Raw genomic sequence first — 19,851 nt, forward strand, 5'->3', positions numbered from 1 at the left:
ATCTTGAATATAACCATCAGATTTGAGACTTGGTAGTTTTCTACTGCATTTCAAGGGATGTTGGGCTTGTCTCCCTTTGGAAATGGGGCTGAATGAAGAATGATCCAATATAGAAACATGAACTCCAAAAGAGAAGATTCACCTGCAGACGGAACAGCAGGTGCTTCAAAGTTCTGAAGAAACATTGGGGGGAGGGCAAGTTGGGCCCAGGATCAAGGTGGGTGGGTTGCCATGGTAACAATGGCCTGCCCTCCTTTGTGACATCTCCTGCTTCTCCCTTAAAAGCCACCAACTACAGGTGTCCATTGTGGGTTAGTGAGGAGAGACAGAGACAGGTGTGTAGGTGCGGTTGGTGGTAAGAGAAAGCAGAGGATTTGGATTTTCTTCTGATTTTGACTGCTTAAAGAGGAGGCGGAGCCAGCATCAAACATGCGGTCAGTTCCAGACCTTCAGGAAGAAGGAAGGTTCAGCGGACTTTTCCTTCGTGGAACAGAGTGGCTCAGACGACTGAGAAGCGCAATGCAGCTCAAAAAGATCAACAAAGTGGCCCCGCTCCAGCACAAGGAGCAGCCTCCTGTGGCACCACTTGTGACAAAGCTCTTCCAGAGCTTTCCAGAGCTCGAGAAGGCAATAGCCCGAAACCGGGCCCGTATTAGAGCAGCACCTGAAGAAGACATAGTTGTAGAAGATTTGGAATGAGCGTCTGGCGTGACGGGTCAAGGGAAGGTGCTCTGCTTTGGAAGAGTTAAAAGCAAGTAAGGGAAGAACAAGGGCAATGAGATCAAGGCAACCCTCCAGCCTCTCCTGAGCTGCAGAGGCTCTGGGCAGAGAGCCAAAGGGAACTAAGTTCCTGCAGGAGGAGTGCTCGCCTCCAGGCCAGGAGAGGCGAGTCACCAGAGGATCGTGGCCGCCCTATGCCTCGGGGCAGATAAAAGCCAGCCAGCCCCAGTCCCAAGTTGCGGGAGCAACATTGTTGGTGCCAGTTCCTGCCTGAACCCTGTCCTGCTTTCCTGCCTGAGCTCCTGACCCGCCCTGGTTCCCTGCTTGCAAGCCTGTTCCTGACTTCACCCAACTCCCTGCCCTGCATCCAGCTTCAGCTACTACGGACTGCCTCCACGTTGCAACTTTGACCACGGACCGGACTTGGACTTAGCTGATTCTCCCCCCCTTAATGGAACACCATATTTTCTGAAACCCAAATAAAAATATAAATTGGTTAAATGAGTCAGCTCAGTGGGAGAGCACCTCCTTTGCATTCTCTGGTAGGTTTTGGCAATATTCCTGAGGAACTGCTGTTAATTAGTGTCAACAATACCATTGAGCTGGGATTTGGTGGATTTCTAGGTCCATATGTATGTTGTGTTTCACTGCTGGATTTTTTTCTGTGGGCGCTCGGCGGAATTAGCTTTCAATTCATTCAACATTTGCGCGTTAAGGCCCCAGAACACCCCTCCCCCCCGAATAATAAAGACACATTGACACAAATATTTTAGTCTAAATGTTAATGGGAAAATTTAGGCCACGACTTTATTGAATACAGAATGTGAGTGGTATTGGCTTAGGCACTGGCAAATCTATATCTGACTCCTGCCCGCCTCGCATGGAGTCTGGAAGGGTAAACCACCAAAAGAGGGAGCTCCGTCGATGGCAACCAACTGAAGCTCACCCTGGGGTTCCCAGTGGGTCCTGGCATGGCCCTAGCCCCTCAAGCAGACTTCGGACGAGATCCAGACCCATGGATTCCTTTAACAAAATACGCTTGTACCTGGAGGTGCAGGTGATGGCCACACCTCCCCTTCCCCACATCTCACTAAGCCATTGCCTAAATGCCAAACCTTACAAAGTTGTGATAATTGCTAAGAGGTAGGAGAAAACCAAATGGCCAGTGTCAATCTGCCTAGTGGGAAAAATTTCTATATGCCCCCTGTTCCAAAACAGGTGACCAACCAAAGTCCAGAGCAAGGTCAAAGCAAAACCTAAGAAAGGCCAGGTGGGCGGGTGTTCGGCGGCGCAAAGCTAGGTAAGGCCCCAACAACTTATATAGCCACCCCCCTCACACCACCTCTCCCCTCAATTTGAAGATAAGCAAAGGTTATTTGCTTGATGAAAAGGCCAGCTTATGTGGCTCATTTCTGTAAAATGTACTAGAGTAGCATGGGACTGGGCCATAATCAAAAAGCTGCCATGTGGCCCTGGTGATGTAACAATTGGGTCTGGGAAGACAGGAATTAAGCTTAATTGTTACATCAGCATATACACACTAAGCTGGGACTAAGTTCCATTGAACATAGTGGGGCTCAGTTCTGAATAAACGTACATAGGACTACTTACCTTTTCCGTTCTAAGACATGTTTACATGCTTCATTGTTATACAGCACACTAAGTTTGGCTCTTTATCACGCAGACATCATTAAAAATGTGAAATGAGGAAAAAGAATAATTATTCTGTGCTCTAACACTTAAACTCCAGAGGTGACCTGGCTGGAAAACAGATGTGGAATGGCTACAAAGTGAAGCATTTGACATTTTCTGCACTATTATCGAGCAGTTTTCAAAGTATTTCTGTTTTCGTGTTGAAAATGTCATCTCTTCAAGGTTGACATTTCTGACATTAACACTTAGGAAGAAACTGTGTACTTTTAATTTTTCAAACAACAATATCTGCTGATCACAGCCACTTTAAACATTTAGCTTTGTATAATTATCCCAGTCTGTGCTACCTGATTGTGAACATTTGCCCCACTTAACCCGCCTCCAGTGCCACCATTATGACCCCTGCAGAGTCATGGCTGTCATGCTGGTATCGCTGTTGAGGATGGTCTATTCGGGAGAATATAGTTTTGTGAAATAAAAATAAGTAAAATAACAGACCATATCCAAAGTTTCCATATATTGTCGCAGCAAATCTTATAGTTAGACCGATGGCACTGATCAGGAACTTCCCTGCTCCTGCCCACCTAGCAGTTCGAAAGCATGTCAAAGTGCAAGTAGATAAATAGGTACCACTCCGGTGGGAAGGTAAACGGCGTTTCCATACACTGCTCTGGTTCGCCAGAGGCGGCTTAGTCATGCTGGCCACATGACCTGGAAGCTGTCTGCGGACAAACGCCGGCTCCCTCGGCCTATAGAGCGAGATGAGCGCCACAACCCCAGAGTTGTCCATGACTGGACCCAACGGTCAGGGGTACCTTTACCTATGTTTCATTACTGGATTCGATTGTCCTGCCCCCTTCTCTTAAAACCATCATCTATTTTAAGCCAGTCTTAATTGCTTTAAGAACAAAGGAAAAGTGTTAGTGGACTACTCCAAGTGTTTCATGCTGCTCCAACACAGTTTTTCCCCTTCTTTCACCAACTGTAGCTGGGCCAAATACAGGTAGAATCTTAACTTTGTGTATTTTCAACACAGCCAACTTTCTATATGTCACACTAGGTCACTTCATGCACTCTCAGATGTGGCAGATTCAGTGGAGGTTAACTTGCCGCCTCGGTAAACAGGAACCTGGTTTGGAGGTCCCCAGGGGATGGAAACTGTAGATAGCCCAGTTAGGAGAAAGGAGATTGATAACCATCTCATGCATGGCCTGTGTTGCAACAACAGCCTGCATTTCCTATATCTGATTGCTCCTAAGCCTAATACAGTGAACCCAAACTAACAAACCTAGCAGCATTCTGCCACACGCTGGAGACTTGTGGGGCATATAGACACTGTTTGCAGCTTTGCCCTGCTTTGCCGTTCACTAAATCTGATGTATTATCGATCTCTTCACATTCATACAAAGACTGTTTTCTGGTCTGAAAACCTCAGTGGGAAGCTGATGAGAGAGACTCAGGCAATTGTAAGTGGAAGTAGAACTTTTTTTAAAGTTCCAAAGCACCTCTTAAAGTGAAAATAAGGTTTGCAGCAGCCCCCTCCCCAAAATTTCAGAGATCCACACCCGCCCACTTGAATCTTTTAGGGAGGAGGTGTCATTTTGTCACCACCCATACAATTAACATTGAAAAAATGACTTCTTTTTTTGCAAGTTTCATCTCACCAAAGCTTGCTCAGAGTGGTGAGACTTAACTGGATGCAACCCAGCAGCCTTTATTGCCTTGTTAACCAGTACAGCAGCTTTCTTGCTCTAACTTCAGCAACTCTTGAGTGCTCCAGAGAATTTAATTCTTTATCAAGTTTCTTGACTGAGAGCAAGGTACACATTCCTACTGGAGTGGCTATATATCATTTAGTCCTCTCAGTGAAAAACAGCCATTTCGGCAAGATTTAAAATTAAAGAAGTCATGGATTCAGGAACTTTGTAGGCCTCCCCTTTGTCCATAATGGATAAGAAAAAATGACTTTCTGATCTAGATGGAAGCACTAAAAATAGTGCTTTGTGCAATGGAAATTGTATAGTTATATATCTCCTTCCTCTGACTGACACATTCAATTAGCTTGTCAGTTCTTGGTAGTAGATAATTCACCGATGAAAGCTTTATATTGGCCATGAGACTTTTTTTTCCTTTCTTTTGCTTTTGTGTACTTGTAAAAATATTAATAGTTTCCAGACCAATTAATATGTTCAAGCGCAAGATACACACATACATATCCTGTGGAACAAAAAACCGAAACTGCGCCATTGGAAGAATATAGCTATAATAATATTGAAACATAATTATCCCTAACATGGTAGTTGATAGTGATGTTGCATGCAATATAAAAATGAGTAAAGATGTGCCACACTATTCATCTGCCTAGATCTGAATCAAAGACTGCAGTGATGAAAAATACTTTCAGAATCTCATTCGGTTCTTAAGTTCCCTTCCCAAATTTCTTGCAAGCATTTATTTCTTTGCTGCATATAGATATGTTTCAGCAGGGTGTAGGATTTATGGGGCTGCATTCTTGGGCTGTATTAATAAGGGCCTTTGAGAAATCTGCAAAGTATTTGCAGAATAACAGTTCTATTTCAACTTTTGATGTTCATTAACTTGGAGCACTTCCATCATATAGAAAATGGCATCAGCACTAATGTATAATAAGAGAGGAGTCCCCCAAGATACTTGTCATCAGGTTATTCGTTAGCTGCCTTTTTACAAAAGTTGCATGTGCTCTACATGCTGCACTGAACAAAAAGCAATTAAACAGGGCAATCTTAGGTTTTAGAACTCCATTTTTTAAACTCTTCTCACTGTTCCAATGATTGGAAGCATTTAAAGTTAGAATTTCATGTGTACTTAGTATGTGGTTATAACTACAGCAACTAAACAGGGTTTAAAAAATAAAATAAATAAAGCATAGGGTGAAGGGGTCCAAAGATGGTTAAAAATCCTTGACCAAAACCCTATCAGATCCTTTTTAGAAGGATTTGACTGAGAGTGGAGGAGAGCTCTTGCACCCTTCCTTCCACCCTTCCTTCCTTCCTTCCTTCCTTCCTTCCTTCCTTCCTTTTTTACAAAATTCATTCCATCGGAAACGTGTTGGAACATAGGAAGAGTCTTGTTGGACTCTGCCAAAAGCACATATGATCTAGCACTTTGTTCTCACAGTGGCCAAAAAGATGCCTATGGGAAGTCCCCAAGCAGAACCTGAACACAACAGCACTCTGTGTATGAAGATAGGCTTGGAAACATTCATAAATTCCAGATGAAACTTCAAAAGCAAGGGGCTCAGTGAGACTTAGTTGTCAGGAGGAAGAGCTTCTGTCTTTTGCTTTTCCCCATGACTAACAGCATCATAATAAATTGTAACTAATGCCAGTTATGGTAGTAAGCTTTCTTTGGGGGGGGTGTATAGGGTGAGTCCTTTAAAAGAGGCCCCGTGGATACAGAGTACACATGTTCCACGGGGCCTCTTTTAAAAGACTCTCTCTCTCTCTCTCTCTGTGTGTGTGTGTGTGTGTGTGTGTGTGTGTGTGTGTGTGTGTGTAGGACTGGTTAGCAGCTCATACATATAATAAAACATGTCCTTACTACTCATCAGCCATCACTATCCTGATTGAGCTTTTGACCAAAAAAAAATGCACATAATGTCCCAAATATGAGTAGAACTGACCTACATTTAAGAAACAGTAGAGTTAGCCACCATATATATCTCAAACAAATTACTGAACTGTGTTGCATAGTAAAAGCAAAAGCAGAAGAACTCTAGTCAATGTTCTTGAATTCATCAATAATGTCTAGGAGTTATTCCTACATTGCAGACCACATTCCTTTAAACTGATCTGCAGTCTCTCCCTCACTCACTCCCCGCTTCTAAGTATTCTCACACTTACTCAACTGTAAGAACTGTTGTCTTTCACTTTTTTGTACAGTACTCAAAGCGTTAACAAGAAACAGGAAACTGTACTTTTTGGATCTATGGATTTTCTTAGATGAATTGCTGTATCTACAAAGATTGACATTCAGCATGCAAGCTGTGATGGATAAAGGAAATCTGTAGTTTCACATTACATCTCTAAATAATTCTCCATCCTAAGCACTACAGAACATTGGCACACATGATTGTTGAAACAAATCAGGGATTAGCTTAGAAGAAAAGCATCTGAGACTCATTTTATCCTCAGCAGTGCAGACCAGACAAAAAAAGGTTTGGGGTTTTTCAATCAGAACTCCTGCCTCTATTACCTCATGGTAACTCTTTGCATAATTCTGAGCAATATAGATTCCTCTTCACTGCACTCTCATTTTCCTTCCTTTGACCAATATGAACATCAACCAGCTTTCTGGTTTAAAAGTTGAATTTAATATGATCGTGTTATTATGTGCTCATAGAACATGAAATAATATGATAATCTTACTATGTTTTTGATCAAAAAATTGTCCCTGTAAACTAGCGGGTCAAAACCAGTGTCAGAGGTTAGCATCGCCAGGCATCTGCTGAGGCCAACACCTTAGCAGGACCTCAGAGATTACCTTCAAACCCAGCGCCCACCCTGAATACCCAACACGTAAATGTAATGCACCTGTTTACACTACAGAGAAGAACGAAGTGATGACTTGTAAGGCCATTACCAGTCAGAGAAAGGATAATGATCACTGCTGTCCTTTTGCTTTGTGGGAGGAGACGATGGTTCAACATTCAATTCTCCTCCAATTTCATACCGTTTGAAGGGTTGTGAAAAGTAGGGGGGATTGTCAGTGGAGCTCAGCGCTAGCCAGTATTGACTCCTCTGCTTGCATTTTAGTGCATGGGTGCTGTTGTAGTTTTTTGTAATGGACTAACGTCCAATTAATTGAACCGTTTCCTACGGTCTGAAGAAGTACAGCACAAGCACAGGTTTATCATCTCAATGAGAACAGAAGCCTTCACATCTGAGGCCTTTTTGTGTGTGTAAAGAACGTTGGATTCTCATGATGCCCTTGAAAATGACAAATATTCTGCCTGACACGTTCTGAAAGACAGGCTTGGCTCTAAGATTGTTCTTTAAAATGGCATGAAGCCTCTTTGGGATTATAGGAAAATATCACTGATTTTGGTGGGTTTAGCTGACATCTTCAGTGGGTATAGAAGCAGAAGTTAAATGTCAGCTCTATTTCTGAGCTGCTGTTTGAACCTTCGTGGTTTCTCAATGTTCCTGCAAAATGTATAAATTCTAGCTGACAAATCACAAGCAAACTGCAACAGTGAAGATAATGCCCTGCCTTGTGCAGCTGCAAGGCTTTGCAAATAGTGGGCTGGATGTCGTGGTCACGATCCTGAACTGCAGTGTGCAAAGCTCCTTAAAGAAACTTACTAATGCAATTCTGTTTACATTTAAATAAGAAGTAACCTAATTCACACTTCTCAGACCAATGAAGAAACCAAAACCCAACTATCCTTTGAAATTTGCACTTATCCTAATGTTGCAGTACAGTTCTCCAACAAAACAGCATGTCCAAAAATGCATATCTTTGGGGGCGGGATGTGTGTAAATTTGCCTATATTAGTTAAAATTAACATACAGAAATGTGTTATATTCCAAATGGTGAGATCGATGTTGTTTGAAAGCAGAACAGCTGATGGAATGGAGGCATGGGTATAACAGCAATGATCAATATACTGGAAATAAAACTTGTATTTACTGCTTCAGCATTTGTCCTCAAGAGGGGCAAATCAACAATGTTTCATTTTGATCATCTTTTGTTTCCCAACACATGGCCAGGCAATTGGAATTAAGATCATAACAATCAGTTAACAATTAGATGCAGCCATGGATATAAAACATCTAAACCTAATTAATCAAAATTGTAGTTCATCTGGGAGAGTTCAAGGTTGATACAAGAAGGAAAAGTAGCCTCTGTGCTAAGAAAATTAACAAGGCAGATAGATGAGCATACAGTGGTACCTCGGGTTAAGTACTTAATTCATTCCAGAGGTCCGTTCTTAACCTGAAACTGTTCTTAACCTGAAGCACCACTTTAGCTAATGGGGCCTCCTGCTGCCGCCGCACTGCCAGAACACGATTTCTGTTCTTAACCTGAAGCAAAGTTCTTAACCCGAGGTAATATTTCTGAGTTAGCGGAGTCTGTAACCTGAAGTGTATGTAACCCGAGGTACCACTGTAATCTGAATTGGATTTAGTTCATGTCAAATTGGCCATCCATTTCCCCACCCCACTTCCCAAGCAACCAAGGAAAAGTTAATCACTTTCACGTTCTCTGAGCAACTGACCAAACACTTTTAGGTTTCTCATGTCAATGGAAGAGAGCATGTATGGAGGCCGGACTGAACCCTGCATTTATTTCTTTAAGTACACTTCATATTCAAAAAAGCTTCATAAAATCACTCTGGCATGAATGTAGGGAACATCTGATTGTCTTCTGTATTTCCATACTGCTCCTCATTTGCAATAATAATAATAATCATTTCATATTATTGGATAAAAAATTGTCCTTATTTCATGAATTTCAAATGGATTTATCCATCATGACTTTCTGTTCAAAGCTTGCTTCTGTCCTTATTTCTCTTGTACACATTACAAATTTTTCATGCCACTCTAACCTTTTTCTCAGATTCTTAAAAAAAAAAGTTTCTGAAATGTAGCTCTATGCTTTTCAAAATCATTTTTATTATGCATGGCAGCTAAAAGTGCTCAACTCAAAGCACCTGGGTTTTCTGAATAATACAGCCACATCAAAATCTGTTTCTATGCCTGGCTGGCAGTAGGGAAGAAAGGGGAAGAAAGGAACTGGCAGGTTCTTAGCTATACAGCTGGAAAGTTATCCCTATTAAGATTAGTTCATTTCACAAACACTAGGGATGGATGAATTTGTCAATTTTTGCTCTCTCAGTTTCTCATATTTTCCAATCTTAAATTCAGTTCTCCACATTTCTGGAAGTGGGGGGATGACACACATGTATAGTGCTACCTCAGGTTACATATGCTTCAGGTTACATACGCTTCAGGTTACAGAAATAGTACCTTGGGTTAAGAACTTTGCTTCAGGATGAGAACAGAAATCGTGCTCCGGTGGCACTTTGGCAGCAGGAGGCCCCATTAGCGAAAGTGGTGCTTCAGGTTAAAAACAGTTTCAGGTTAAGTACGGACCTCCGGTACGAATTAAGTACTTAACCCGAGGTAACACTGTAATTTCCTCAGCGTATTAGTGTAATTTTTCCCCTAACAAATTTTTCTATGCAACTTTTCCTAATATACACAATTTTGCAAAGATGTTTACCCAATATAAATCTTTTCCATATGCCATTTTCACAGATTTTATGCACACTTTACCCTACTATATGCAATTTTTTTTTTACTGGGCTGGGGAAATTAGGAGAAATGTGAATTTCAAAGGACAGCTGTGTATAATTTCATGTATTCTTTTGGAAATCATGAATTTGGTAGGTTCACCTTCAAATGCAAACTTAATTTAATTTCTCCACCCCGCCCCTGCCATCTTTGTCAAATATTTAAATGGATTGTTTGCTACTTCATATTGTTTGTCCTAAATTTACTGACTAGAGAAACTTGCATGTGAAATGTTATCCTATATTGTAAATAAAATCCCATATAGTATGGGATAAATACATTAAATAAATAAAATCATTTGCAGGGCTTTGAGACACAAAAGAAAGAGCCAAGGCTATTCCCCCCCCCTTTATTTGGGATGGGGGTGTCTTTGATGCCACACAAAGACCTTTTTATTTTCACTGGCTTTTAAAATCTTATGCTTGTTTAGCTCTGTTGCTTTATCTTTTGCTTAAAAAAAAAAATCTTTCAAATCTTAACCCAGAGTTGTTTCAAAGCAGTGTTATGTGTATTGTTTTATGCATTTGGTGGTTGTTTTAAATTGTTTTTATTTTGTGAGCCACTCTGAGAACTCTTTTGTTATAGGAAGGCAAATGAGTCATGTATGCAAGTAAGTTTAGAAAAGAAAAAATCAGTTCAGATTGTCTCAGATGACAGGGGAGATCTAAAACACTCATTGAAGCAGCTTCCCAAGCCTGACATCCTAATCACATCTACCATGGAGTAAGTCTCATTAAACTCAGTGGGAATTACTTCTGAGTAGAGGTTCTTGGAAATTGAGCCTTAAGCCCTGTCACATATTTGGAGAATCCCTTGATAAACATTCTTTTAACTTTGGTTCTGTGAATTTTGGCTTTGAACTTCACAGCATCCTTGTATGTTCACCCATTATTTCAACCAGAGAGTGATTCAGATTCTGTCTGATTAGGCCTGGTCTGGGGCTATGGCAGGAAGCGCACATTCGCGCCCACACATTCAACTGCGTATCGTTGAACAATATGGTGATTTATATCCACCGAGATATCAGTTGAGTTATGCTGCACCAGGCTGGATTGTTGCAATATGCTTTTGTAGTGCTACCTTTGATTTGGAAGCACATGCACCTGATGCTTGTATTAGAGTAAACAAGGAATCTTTAGTAGCATACATGTACCATGGGCACATGTGGGCACATATAGAAGTGCATTTTCTGAAACCCTGGAGAGCTGCTAAAAGTCAGATAAAACTGAGCAGACAATACTGAGCTAAATGAACCAATGAACTTAGTATAAGGCAGCTTTCTACACCCCGGTGGCCCCACACCAGTGCAATGCATTACTGCCCGTAAGCAGCATTTAGTTGTGAGTCAAGGACCTGTCCCCCGCTTAGGGATAAATAAGACTCAAGGACACATGTATTTTAGGTTAATGGGCCAAAGAAGGCCACAACTTTATTAGTTATAGTATGTGAATGGTATTGGCATAGGCATTGGATCAAACAAGGTATATTTGACTCCACCCCGCTCAGCGGGGAGTCACCTGAAGCTTAACACCCAATGGGAGGAGCTTGTTGATGCAAATACAATTGGAAGCTTCCCCTGATGTCACCGGGGGTCGTGCCATGGCCCTAGCCATCAGCAGGGCATCGGACAGGATCCACGACCACAGGATTCCTTTAACGGAATACCCAACAAGGGGAGGGGTAGGTGATGGCCACAACCTGCCCTCCAACACACGACACATATTCCAATGCCTAACCGCCAATACCCGATTTGCTATGAGGTAGGCGAAAAACCAAGAGGTTGTTGCCAATTTGCCAAATGGATAAAAAATTCCTACCAGGCCCTCTGGGCAACAGGGGCAAACAACCAAAGTCCATAGCAAGGTCAAAAGCATAAATATGACCTAAAGGGAGGGTGGGCGTGTGATCCGACTGTTATGTACTAAAATTCTCACCCTGGGCCAGCAGGGGGATACTGTAGATAGTTATGCAAATAAGGGATCGAAAGTGACATTCAGTGATTGGATAGTTTTCGAAAATTGTTACAGTGACGTTGTACTGGAGCTCTATATAAGCAGGCTGACTGAATCCTTCAGTTCAGTTCAGTTCTGGCCTGTGAATAAACAAGAGCTGTTTGAAGAATTGCTGTGTCGTCTGATATGTTCACCCACAACTTAACACCAACGACTCCAGGCAGCAGCATGTGGGCACGGTTGGCTGGCTGATGGGCACGGCGCAGCAGCCGGTAAACTGACGCAGGGGGCCGAGTATGCCCTCTGCCAACATGGGAACTGGCTCCTGCTCACAACTCCTCCCCTCTGGTAAGAGGAGAGGCTTTATTATTCCAAAAAGAAAAGTATTCTGTCTCCTCCTTTCTTCTGTGTGCCAAGGCAAAGCAGGAGGTCTCTGTTCCTGGTGATATAATACCACAAAGTTCTACTACGTGTCTTCAAGTACTGCGTGGCCTTTTGGTGCTCAGTGGAGTTTTTTTAGGACACGATTTTGATTTAACACTATATTGTAACAGTTAAATTAACTTGTAGAGAATGAACAAAGAGAAACAGACAGGTGGACAAATGGGAATAACTACCAGTGAATCTCTTTATTTTATGTTCTCTGATTTGTGTTCTGAGTAATGCTTTTGTAGCGTTCTGGGCCTTGGAGGAGCATTTGGATGCTTCTAGAAGTTAATAAATTTTATTGCTTGTTTAAACAGCACCCTTGCCATTATGAGACCTGCTCCTGTAAACTACACTGAGGAAATCCATTAAAGAAAATCCATTCAAGTGCAGATTGTAAATAAACTCTAATTTTCTCTTGAATCAAACGCCACAATCTTATTCCCTTTAGAGTCTTCATTTTCAAGTTGGTGATCACTGGACAACGCTCTTTTCTTTCACTGCAAGCTGAAAGAGAACAGATGCTGGGAATATGCCGCTCCCACTCTAGAGTGGGGCTGAATTTGCCACACACACACACACACCCCTCCTGGGTCAGGCCTTGTGCAGTTTATCCTGGAACAGAAGCTGTTATGAGAGACATGGGTTTTAGTATCCAACTGGGAATGGGTGGCTGCCCTCCAGCTGCTGCTTCTCTTCTATTCTGGCAGCACCTTCCTTCCCTATATAGTGTAGGCTTTGCTAGTCATTGTTTATGGGGCAGAGTAGGAATTTTTTGGGGAAGCCACTGATTGGCCTTTGGAACACCTCTTTTTTTGCCTGCATCACACTGTAGGGTAATTCTAATTGGCTTGGAGTGGCTTAAGTTGGCATGAGCATGTGAGGAAATTTTGATTGGTTATACCCAAGGTATTATTGGGTTAAGGGCCCTCTTTGATCACCTCCCACAGCCTTTGGCTTAAGTATTCCTTGGGGGTGCCCTTTAGGCATGTACTGGACTGTGCTGTAAAACAAATGCCTTGGACTGAATCCCGAAACAAAGATATAACAAGGGAAGCTGGCATTAAATAGTTATAATATTACCTGTCTTGGTTTGTACCAGACAGTAGCCACCTAGCTGCTGCATTCTTGATAAATTTGATGTTTTATTTTCTCCTTGAAAAAAATAAATACATCTTAAACATGGCACACAGTTAGGTGTGGTGTATATTATAGAAAAAGGCAAGTAGCTTTATTTTGCAAAGCCCACATGCTTACCATGGGGAGCCAGCCACAAACATGGAATGCCTGCACTGGTGTGGACTTGTGAAAAACCAGCAGAGACTAAAGCTGCAATCCTATACCCACTTCCCTGGGAGTAAATGTATGGAACTCAATGGGTTTGTTGAACTCATTGAAGTGCTATACGTAGGCTTGCACTGTAAGGCTGCAATTCTGTGCATATGACCTGGAAGTCAGTGAGATGTACTTTTGAGTAGACAATGTATTGCACCTGCCCTTTTCTTCTATAGGGATTAGATTTGTGGAAATGGCACACAAACCTCCTTAACTAGAATTGCCTAGAAGTTGCTTTGCACACTGATATTGCATCTCTGCACTGACATCTCTTTCTGCAGTGTCAGCATAACACTGCTGTTATCTTTTGTGATGTCGTGTCAGCACAGGTGTCTGTACTCTATCTTTTATACATATATATTCAATCCTAGGTGCAGAAAAGTGTATCTAACTTCTTTATGGTACTTCCTTTGGTCTAGTTAGTTCAAGTGCTCTGGCACAGTCAACAGAGCAAATGACACACTTCTGTGTCGCTAGATTTGTGCATTCAATTAATGGAATTCCTCAAGATAAATTGTTCTAATTATATTTGAAGTAGGAGTCTATTCCAGTTGGCTTATTTGTATTTTGTGTGTATCTTGAAAGGCATATTGCAATATTGCATCCTGGGTGGTATTGGTGAATAGTCTACCTTAAACTAAGGATGTGTACAAATTACTGTTTACTCTGACTTCAGCGCACTCCTACATGTACACATTACATTAGCCACAATCTAAAGGTACTCTGTAGTTTCTTGTGAAATATTGCTGTTTAACGTGTTCCCTACCCCCACCACCAGCTTTCCTCTAACTTGAAAATTGTAGCCATGTTGAATTTGTAGTAAAGCACAGGTGTGTACATTTGAGAAACTGACCTATCCTTCCAGTAGATGATGTGTTCAACGTTGTGTCCACACAGCTACTGGCATCCCCACCCTAGCTGTAATCCATGTCACCCCTTTGACTCTGTCAGTGACAGAACCCTGATGTTGGTTGGGCTAAGGTTTCAGAGGATCGAGAAGTGACAGGGCTGGTGGTGAATATCCAACACTGGATTTTGATCTCTGAGCTCCATCCCTGATGTCAGAGGATAAGTGATTATAGAATTGAAGCCTCAATCACCATGATAATTATGAGAGGAGTAGGAAGAGGAAGGGGAAGAAAGAGGTGGAATTGCCACACTTTCCTTTTCCCTGATGTCAGAGATGGAGATCCCATCTGCACTATGGCCCTCAAGATGCTTTTCCAAGGACTATTGGATGACACCTTAAATTTCCAATTAAACTCAGACAGAATTCTGTGTGTGGTTTTCCATAAATTTCAGTGGTAACCCATAATTTCTTCATGTATTGGTTATTCCTCTTTTCCACGGCAGTTAGAAACTATATATATATATATATATGCAGGTTTTGGTGTCCTCGGGTGTCTTCCCGTGTAAAAGTTGGGGTGTCTAGGCGACGTTTCGACGAGGTCTCACTCGTCATCTTCAGGCTGGTGCTTTCGGCTTCTTGTTACTGGAACAGAGCAGGATCTCAGTGTTTGAGTTCCTATAAATACTGTTGAGGGGGTGTGGTGTATAGCCTCCAATGTTCTGGGCAGAGAGGAAGTTCCCAGGCTAGTGTGCCTTTTCTTCTTTTGTTCCTTAATTACTGAGATCCTGCTCTGTTCCAGTAACAAGAAGCCGAAAGCACCAGCCTGAAGATGACGAGTGAGACCTCGTCGAAACGTCGCCTAGACACCCCAACTTTTACACGGGAAGACACCCGAGGACACCAAAACCTGCATTCCTGTACCCGTGAAAATCTACGAAAGCAAATATATATATATATATATATATATATATATATATATATATATATATATATATATATGCTTTCGTAGATTTTCACGGGTACAGGAATGCAGGTTTTGGTGTCCTCGGGTGTCTTCCCGTGTAAAAGTTGGGGTGTCTAGGCGACGTTTCGACGAGGTCTCACTCGTCATCTTCAGGCTGGTGCTTTCGGCTTCTTGTTACTGGAACAGAGCAGGATCTCAGTGTTTGAGTTCCTATAAATACTGTTGAGGGGGTGTATACACCACACCCCCTCAACAGTATTTATAGGAACTCAAACACTGAGATCCTGCTCTGTTCCAGTAACAAGAAGCCGAAAGCACCAGCCTGAAGATGATGAGTGAGACCTCGTCGAAACGTCGCCTAGACACCCCAACTTTTACACGGGAAGACACCCGAGGACACCAAAACCTGCATATATATATATATATATATATATATATATATATATATATATATATATATATAACAACAACCCAAACATAAGGTGGCATTTTGCATAGCAGGACAACAAAATGTACAAGCGCCTTTTGTCTTTGTTTGGCTATTTAAATCTGACATTCCTGACCATGGGAAGTTTAGGTTGAAAACAGCCATTGCTTAGTTTGTATAAACAACCCTCTAGAAATGCTTGCGCATTTAAATGGTCTAGGAGTAATGCTGAGCTGCAAGAAAACTAAATAGCAAATAAAAAAGCAATAAGGCTTTAAAATCTAGTTTGGGGCCACCCTCTGAGCTGCAGACAGTACAATATTAAGGCCAAACTACATATTATGTGCGAGATCTCTGATCTCCCAACAAATGTATTTTCACTAAGCAGCCGCCTCGGAGGCCCCAAAATTGGATTGAAGCATCAGTGCTGGGGAAAGGGATTTAACCCTGTCCTATGTGCTGTCAAAATCCCCCTCAGCTGCTGTGTAGCCCACTGTGGGAAAATACAGGCACCTGCATTTTTCTCCCCGAGGGGGCGAAATTTAAATTCAGAAAATGGCGGGGAGGAAAGGTTGTCCTTCCTTCCCCCTGTAGTGCTGCTCTAGTCCAATTCACACAAAAACCTGCGCATACCCACGCCTACCCAGCAACACACCACCAGAACACCTGTGCTAGCTTTTAAGTGAAAATGACACTTTGGGAGATCAGTCAAAGATATCCTGCATAATGTGAAGTTTAGTGCCTTCCAGTGACGTGAATGAATTAGGATACGCGGGGAAAGTTAGTGTATCTCAGCTTTCCGGGTCAGTTTTCTGTGTAGATTCCTTTAAGCTTTCTGCCCAGCCTGGCAATGTGAAAGCATCTAACCCTTCCTAATCTTGCCGCAGCTTTCTGTTTCTCACACAAAGTCGGCTGGTGGTTGCTAGGCAACTGGAACTGCCATGTTCCATATGGAGGCTAGATATTAATGGCCATTACACACTTCCCTTGCATCAAAATTAATAGGGAAGAAAATGTTACAGCAAGGTTGGGTTTGTGTATATATTAGAGAACTTGTGAACAGGACAACAACAATAATATAGGCAAAGGGGTTAATCCTGGCAAGAATGTTCCTAGTTTTGTGTGTGCACAAGCCTGTGCCACTAAGAAACATTGGGGAAAGATAAATAGCATTAGGTCAGCATGGGAAAGATTTTATTTATTAGTCTTACATATCTATATTGATTATTGGACTGCTTTTGCTGCCTGTCAAGAGATGACTGAAAAAATTGCATAAAAACACGTTGCTATAATAATAGTAGTAGCAGCAGTAGCAGTAGTGGTGATGCTATCATTTCTATTATTTTGCTTAATGTTCCTGCCTGATTTCAAGAACTAAATGTATGGGAATGAAAACATATTTCAGCACTGTGGAATAGACACTTTCACTAAGGCTCCATTACCAGACCAGATAATCTGGTAAAGCAGTTAGATAACTCTTAACTAGCGAGAGGTGAACTGAGTTGAGATTTCCTTGCCTCTCTAACAAAAGATGAAGTTGTTCTGTCTCTGTAATGCAGTTTCAGAGGAACCAAGTCTCATTAAAGCAGGGATGGTGAATCTCAGGGTCAGGGGCCATATACTGTCCTCAGGACTCCCCTATTTGACTCTCAGATGGCTCTCCCTAGTCCACACATCCACTGCACTGCCTACTTATGCATTGGGACCTAGAAGTTACTCCTGATAGAACTGGGACTGAAAAAGGGTCCCCACCAGTGTATTAGGGTTTTGCTCCCAAGCAGTCGGGAGTACAAGAAAGCTGTCTTATTTTGAAAGTTCTACCACTGTATGCTATTTCTGACCTAACCCATTGGCTTTTCCCACTTAAAGAGTGGTGCTGAACTCTGACTTTTTGGCCTAGTTCAATTTACACATGCCATCAGTAGTTGGCACCATTGGCCCACCCTCCAGCAGAAGACACACTAACTGCAGGTGATTACAGAAGTCTATCCACTGCAGTGATAAAAACAAATGAAGTTCTACTGCAAAATGACTTTGCTAGGAAACGAAACGTAGATGGCTTTGTAGATAGTGATGAACTCACCACATTTTGTAGTGTTTACAGTCCCAATTGTACAAACAGAACCTAATATAGCAAGCTTGGAAAAAAAAAAACCTGTGGCGATGTTACAGGAGACAGATCTTTGGTTGTATTAAACTTAACTTACCAATATTCACATGTCCCTCTGCCGCATGGAAGAAGGGATGTGCAATCCTTTTACCAGTCAAAGACAACAACAAAGAAAAATCAATGCTGCCAACACCAGTTATAATCGGTAGTTGCAAAGCTTCATTACTGCTGGGAAGTTCATTGTAGGCAATACAGCAATATATGTGTACATATATTTGAAATTGTCTTGATTACTTTTGGGAAATGTTTGTACCCCCAGGATTGTATCCTCCTTAATCATGGATTATTTTCAAATGCTTGTGCCAAAGAATTAAGCCAGAAGCTATACTTAGAATGGGAGTTATTAGACAATAAGTTGATAGAGAATTGTCTTAGACACTTTAATTTCTATATTGTCCAAATAATTTCAAGGTGTTTTGCATCCACTTATGCAAATATTGCAATTACCATATGTAACAGCAGAGCCCCAAACCTTCCTCTGCCTTAAATATTTCTTATCTATTGATATATTTATTTTTCTTTCACCCAGCAAAGTATGGAAGGATCTTCTCATCAATGATTCACTTGATAGGTGGTAGGATCTGCCAGTTTCAGTACCCTCAGTTTCTCATTTTCCCAGTCTTAAATTCAGCTCTTCATTGTGCAGCAATATGCATTTAAAAAATAAATCCTTAAGGGCTAAGGAGCAGGACTTTTTCTTTGATAGCAACCACTCCACAGAATCAACAGCTAAGGGGAAACATTTGTCTTCTTTCACCAACCAGTGAAAATCTACCTCTTTCTTCAAGCTTTTCCAATATCAGTTTGATTTTTAAATTATTATTACAGTTGGTATTTGCTGAGTTGTTCGTTTATCTATTGTTTTTTAAAAAATGTATTTCATTTGCTGCTTTATTGTATCTTTTTCTTTGTGTGACTATATATTATTATTTTTCGGGCGCAAAAGCAAACAACACATTCAATCAATAATAGTGAAAATATTATTTTTCAGAAATATTATAGGAATGTAGCAGTAATGGATGACAGAATTTTCTTCTGCGTTTGTGAGCCTAGAGACAATCTGTTTCTATTTTGGTAAAGCATGATGTGAAAGAAATATTATGTTGCTATAAAAGAAAAAGAAAAACGTAAAGCATCATTTCAGGTTTTGGTTCTTTTTGCATGCTGCTTTGTCCATTTTTATATCTCACGAAAGCATTCTGGTTATCCTTGCTATGCAATATTTAAGAAGGGACTAGGATTTTGATTTTATTTCCCCTCCAGTAATCTTCATTTGAACACAACAGAGATAAAGAGTTTCCGTGGCTTACTTTCTCTGAGTGTTTCATGCAGACTCTTTTTCTTTTTGAAATCCAAAAATAAGAGTTAGTAGTCGAGGGGCTCTGTTTATCAGCTATTTCAACATAAATTAATCTACATCACTATCAGCCAGTACCACAACACAATTAAGCCAAACCATTTCACTTAAGTCTAATTTAATCCTATTAAATCCAACAGAAATACAGCATTTTAAATCTACATCTCCACCAACATCCAAACTGAATGTTAAAAAATAAAACCAGTTAACGAAAGCAGTTTACCAACCCCCCTTCCAGTGCAGCCCCCTTCATTTAAACAGCCTGTGCAGCCTATTTCACAGTGACATTTTGCTGCATGGTTGTGGAGCTGGAAGGAGAAGCTGGAAGGGAATCAGCCTCAGACTCCAGCAGTGATGGTAGACCACAGTAGTCCATGTGTTGGTAACCCCAAGGCTGCCCTTGGGCTTGGTCTGGAAGCTCCAGCTGGTGAAGGGTGTGTCAGCAAAACTTCTAATAGGGCCACATAACTGCCAGCATGGGACACCACTGTTAAAACAGTTGCACTGGTTGACCATCTACTACTGAGCCAGATTCAAGGTCCTTGCATTTATTTACAAGACAACTTAGGTCCAGGATAACTTAGGGATGGCCTGAACCCTTATATCCCAGCTCAGTCACTGAGATCATCTGTAGGAGCATGGCTGGTTGTTCCATGAACT

General features: G+C 41.5%; 1 protein-coding gene and 1 long non-coding RNA gene across 6 annotated transcripts in view; one reads left to right on the plus strand and one right to left on the minus strand.

Moving 5' to 3' along the window:
- The window catches only part of EYS (eyes shut homolog), a 567,790-nt gene that overhangs the window by 315,526 nt on the left and 232,413 nt on the right, over positions 1–19,851 (plus strand). The window lies entirely within an intron of this gene.
- Positions 12,273–14,758, minus strand: LOC309367306. Its single transcript, XR_014167014.1, has 2 exons — positions 13,172–14,758; positions 12,273–12,703 (listed from the first exon to the last, which is right to left on the minus strand). It is a non-coding gene; the product is annotated as an uncharacterized lncRNA (long non-coding RNA).

Source organism: Podarcis melisellensis, assembly GCF_964234715.1.
Source record: "Podarcis melisellensis genome assembly, chromosome: 3".
Lineage (NCBI taxonomy): Eukaryota > Metazoa > Chordata > Lepidosauria > Squamata > Lacertidae > Podarcis > Podarcis melisellensis.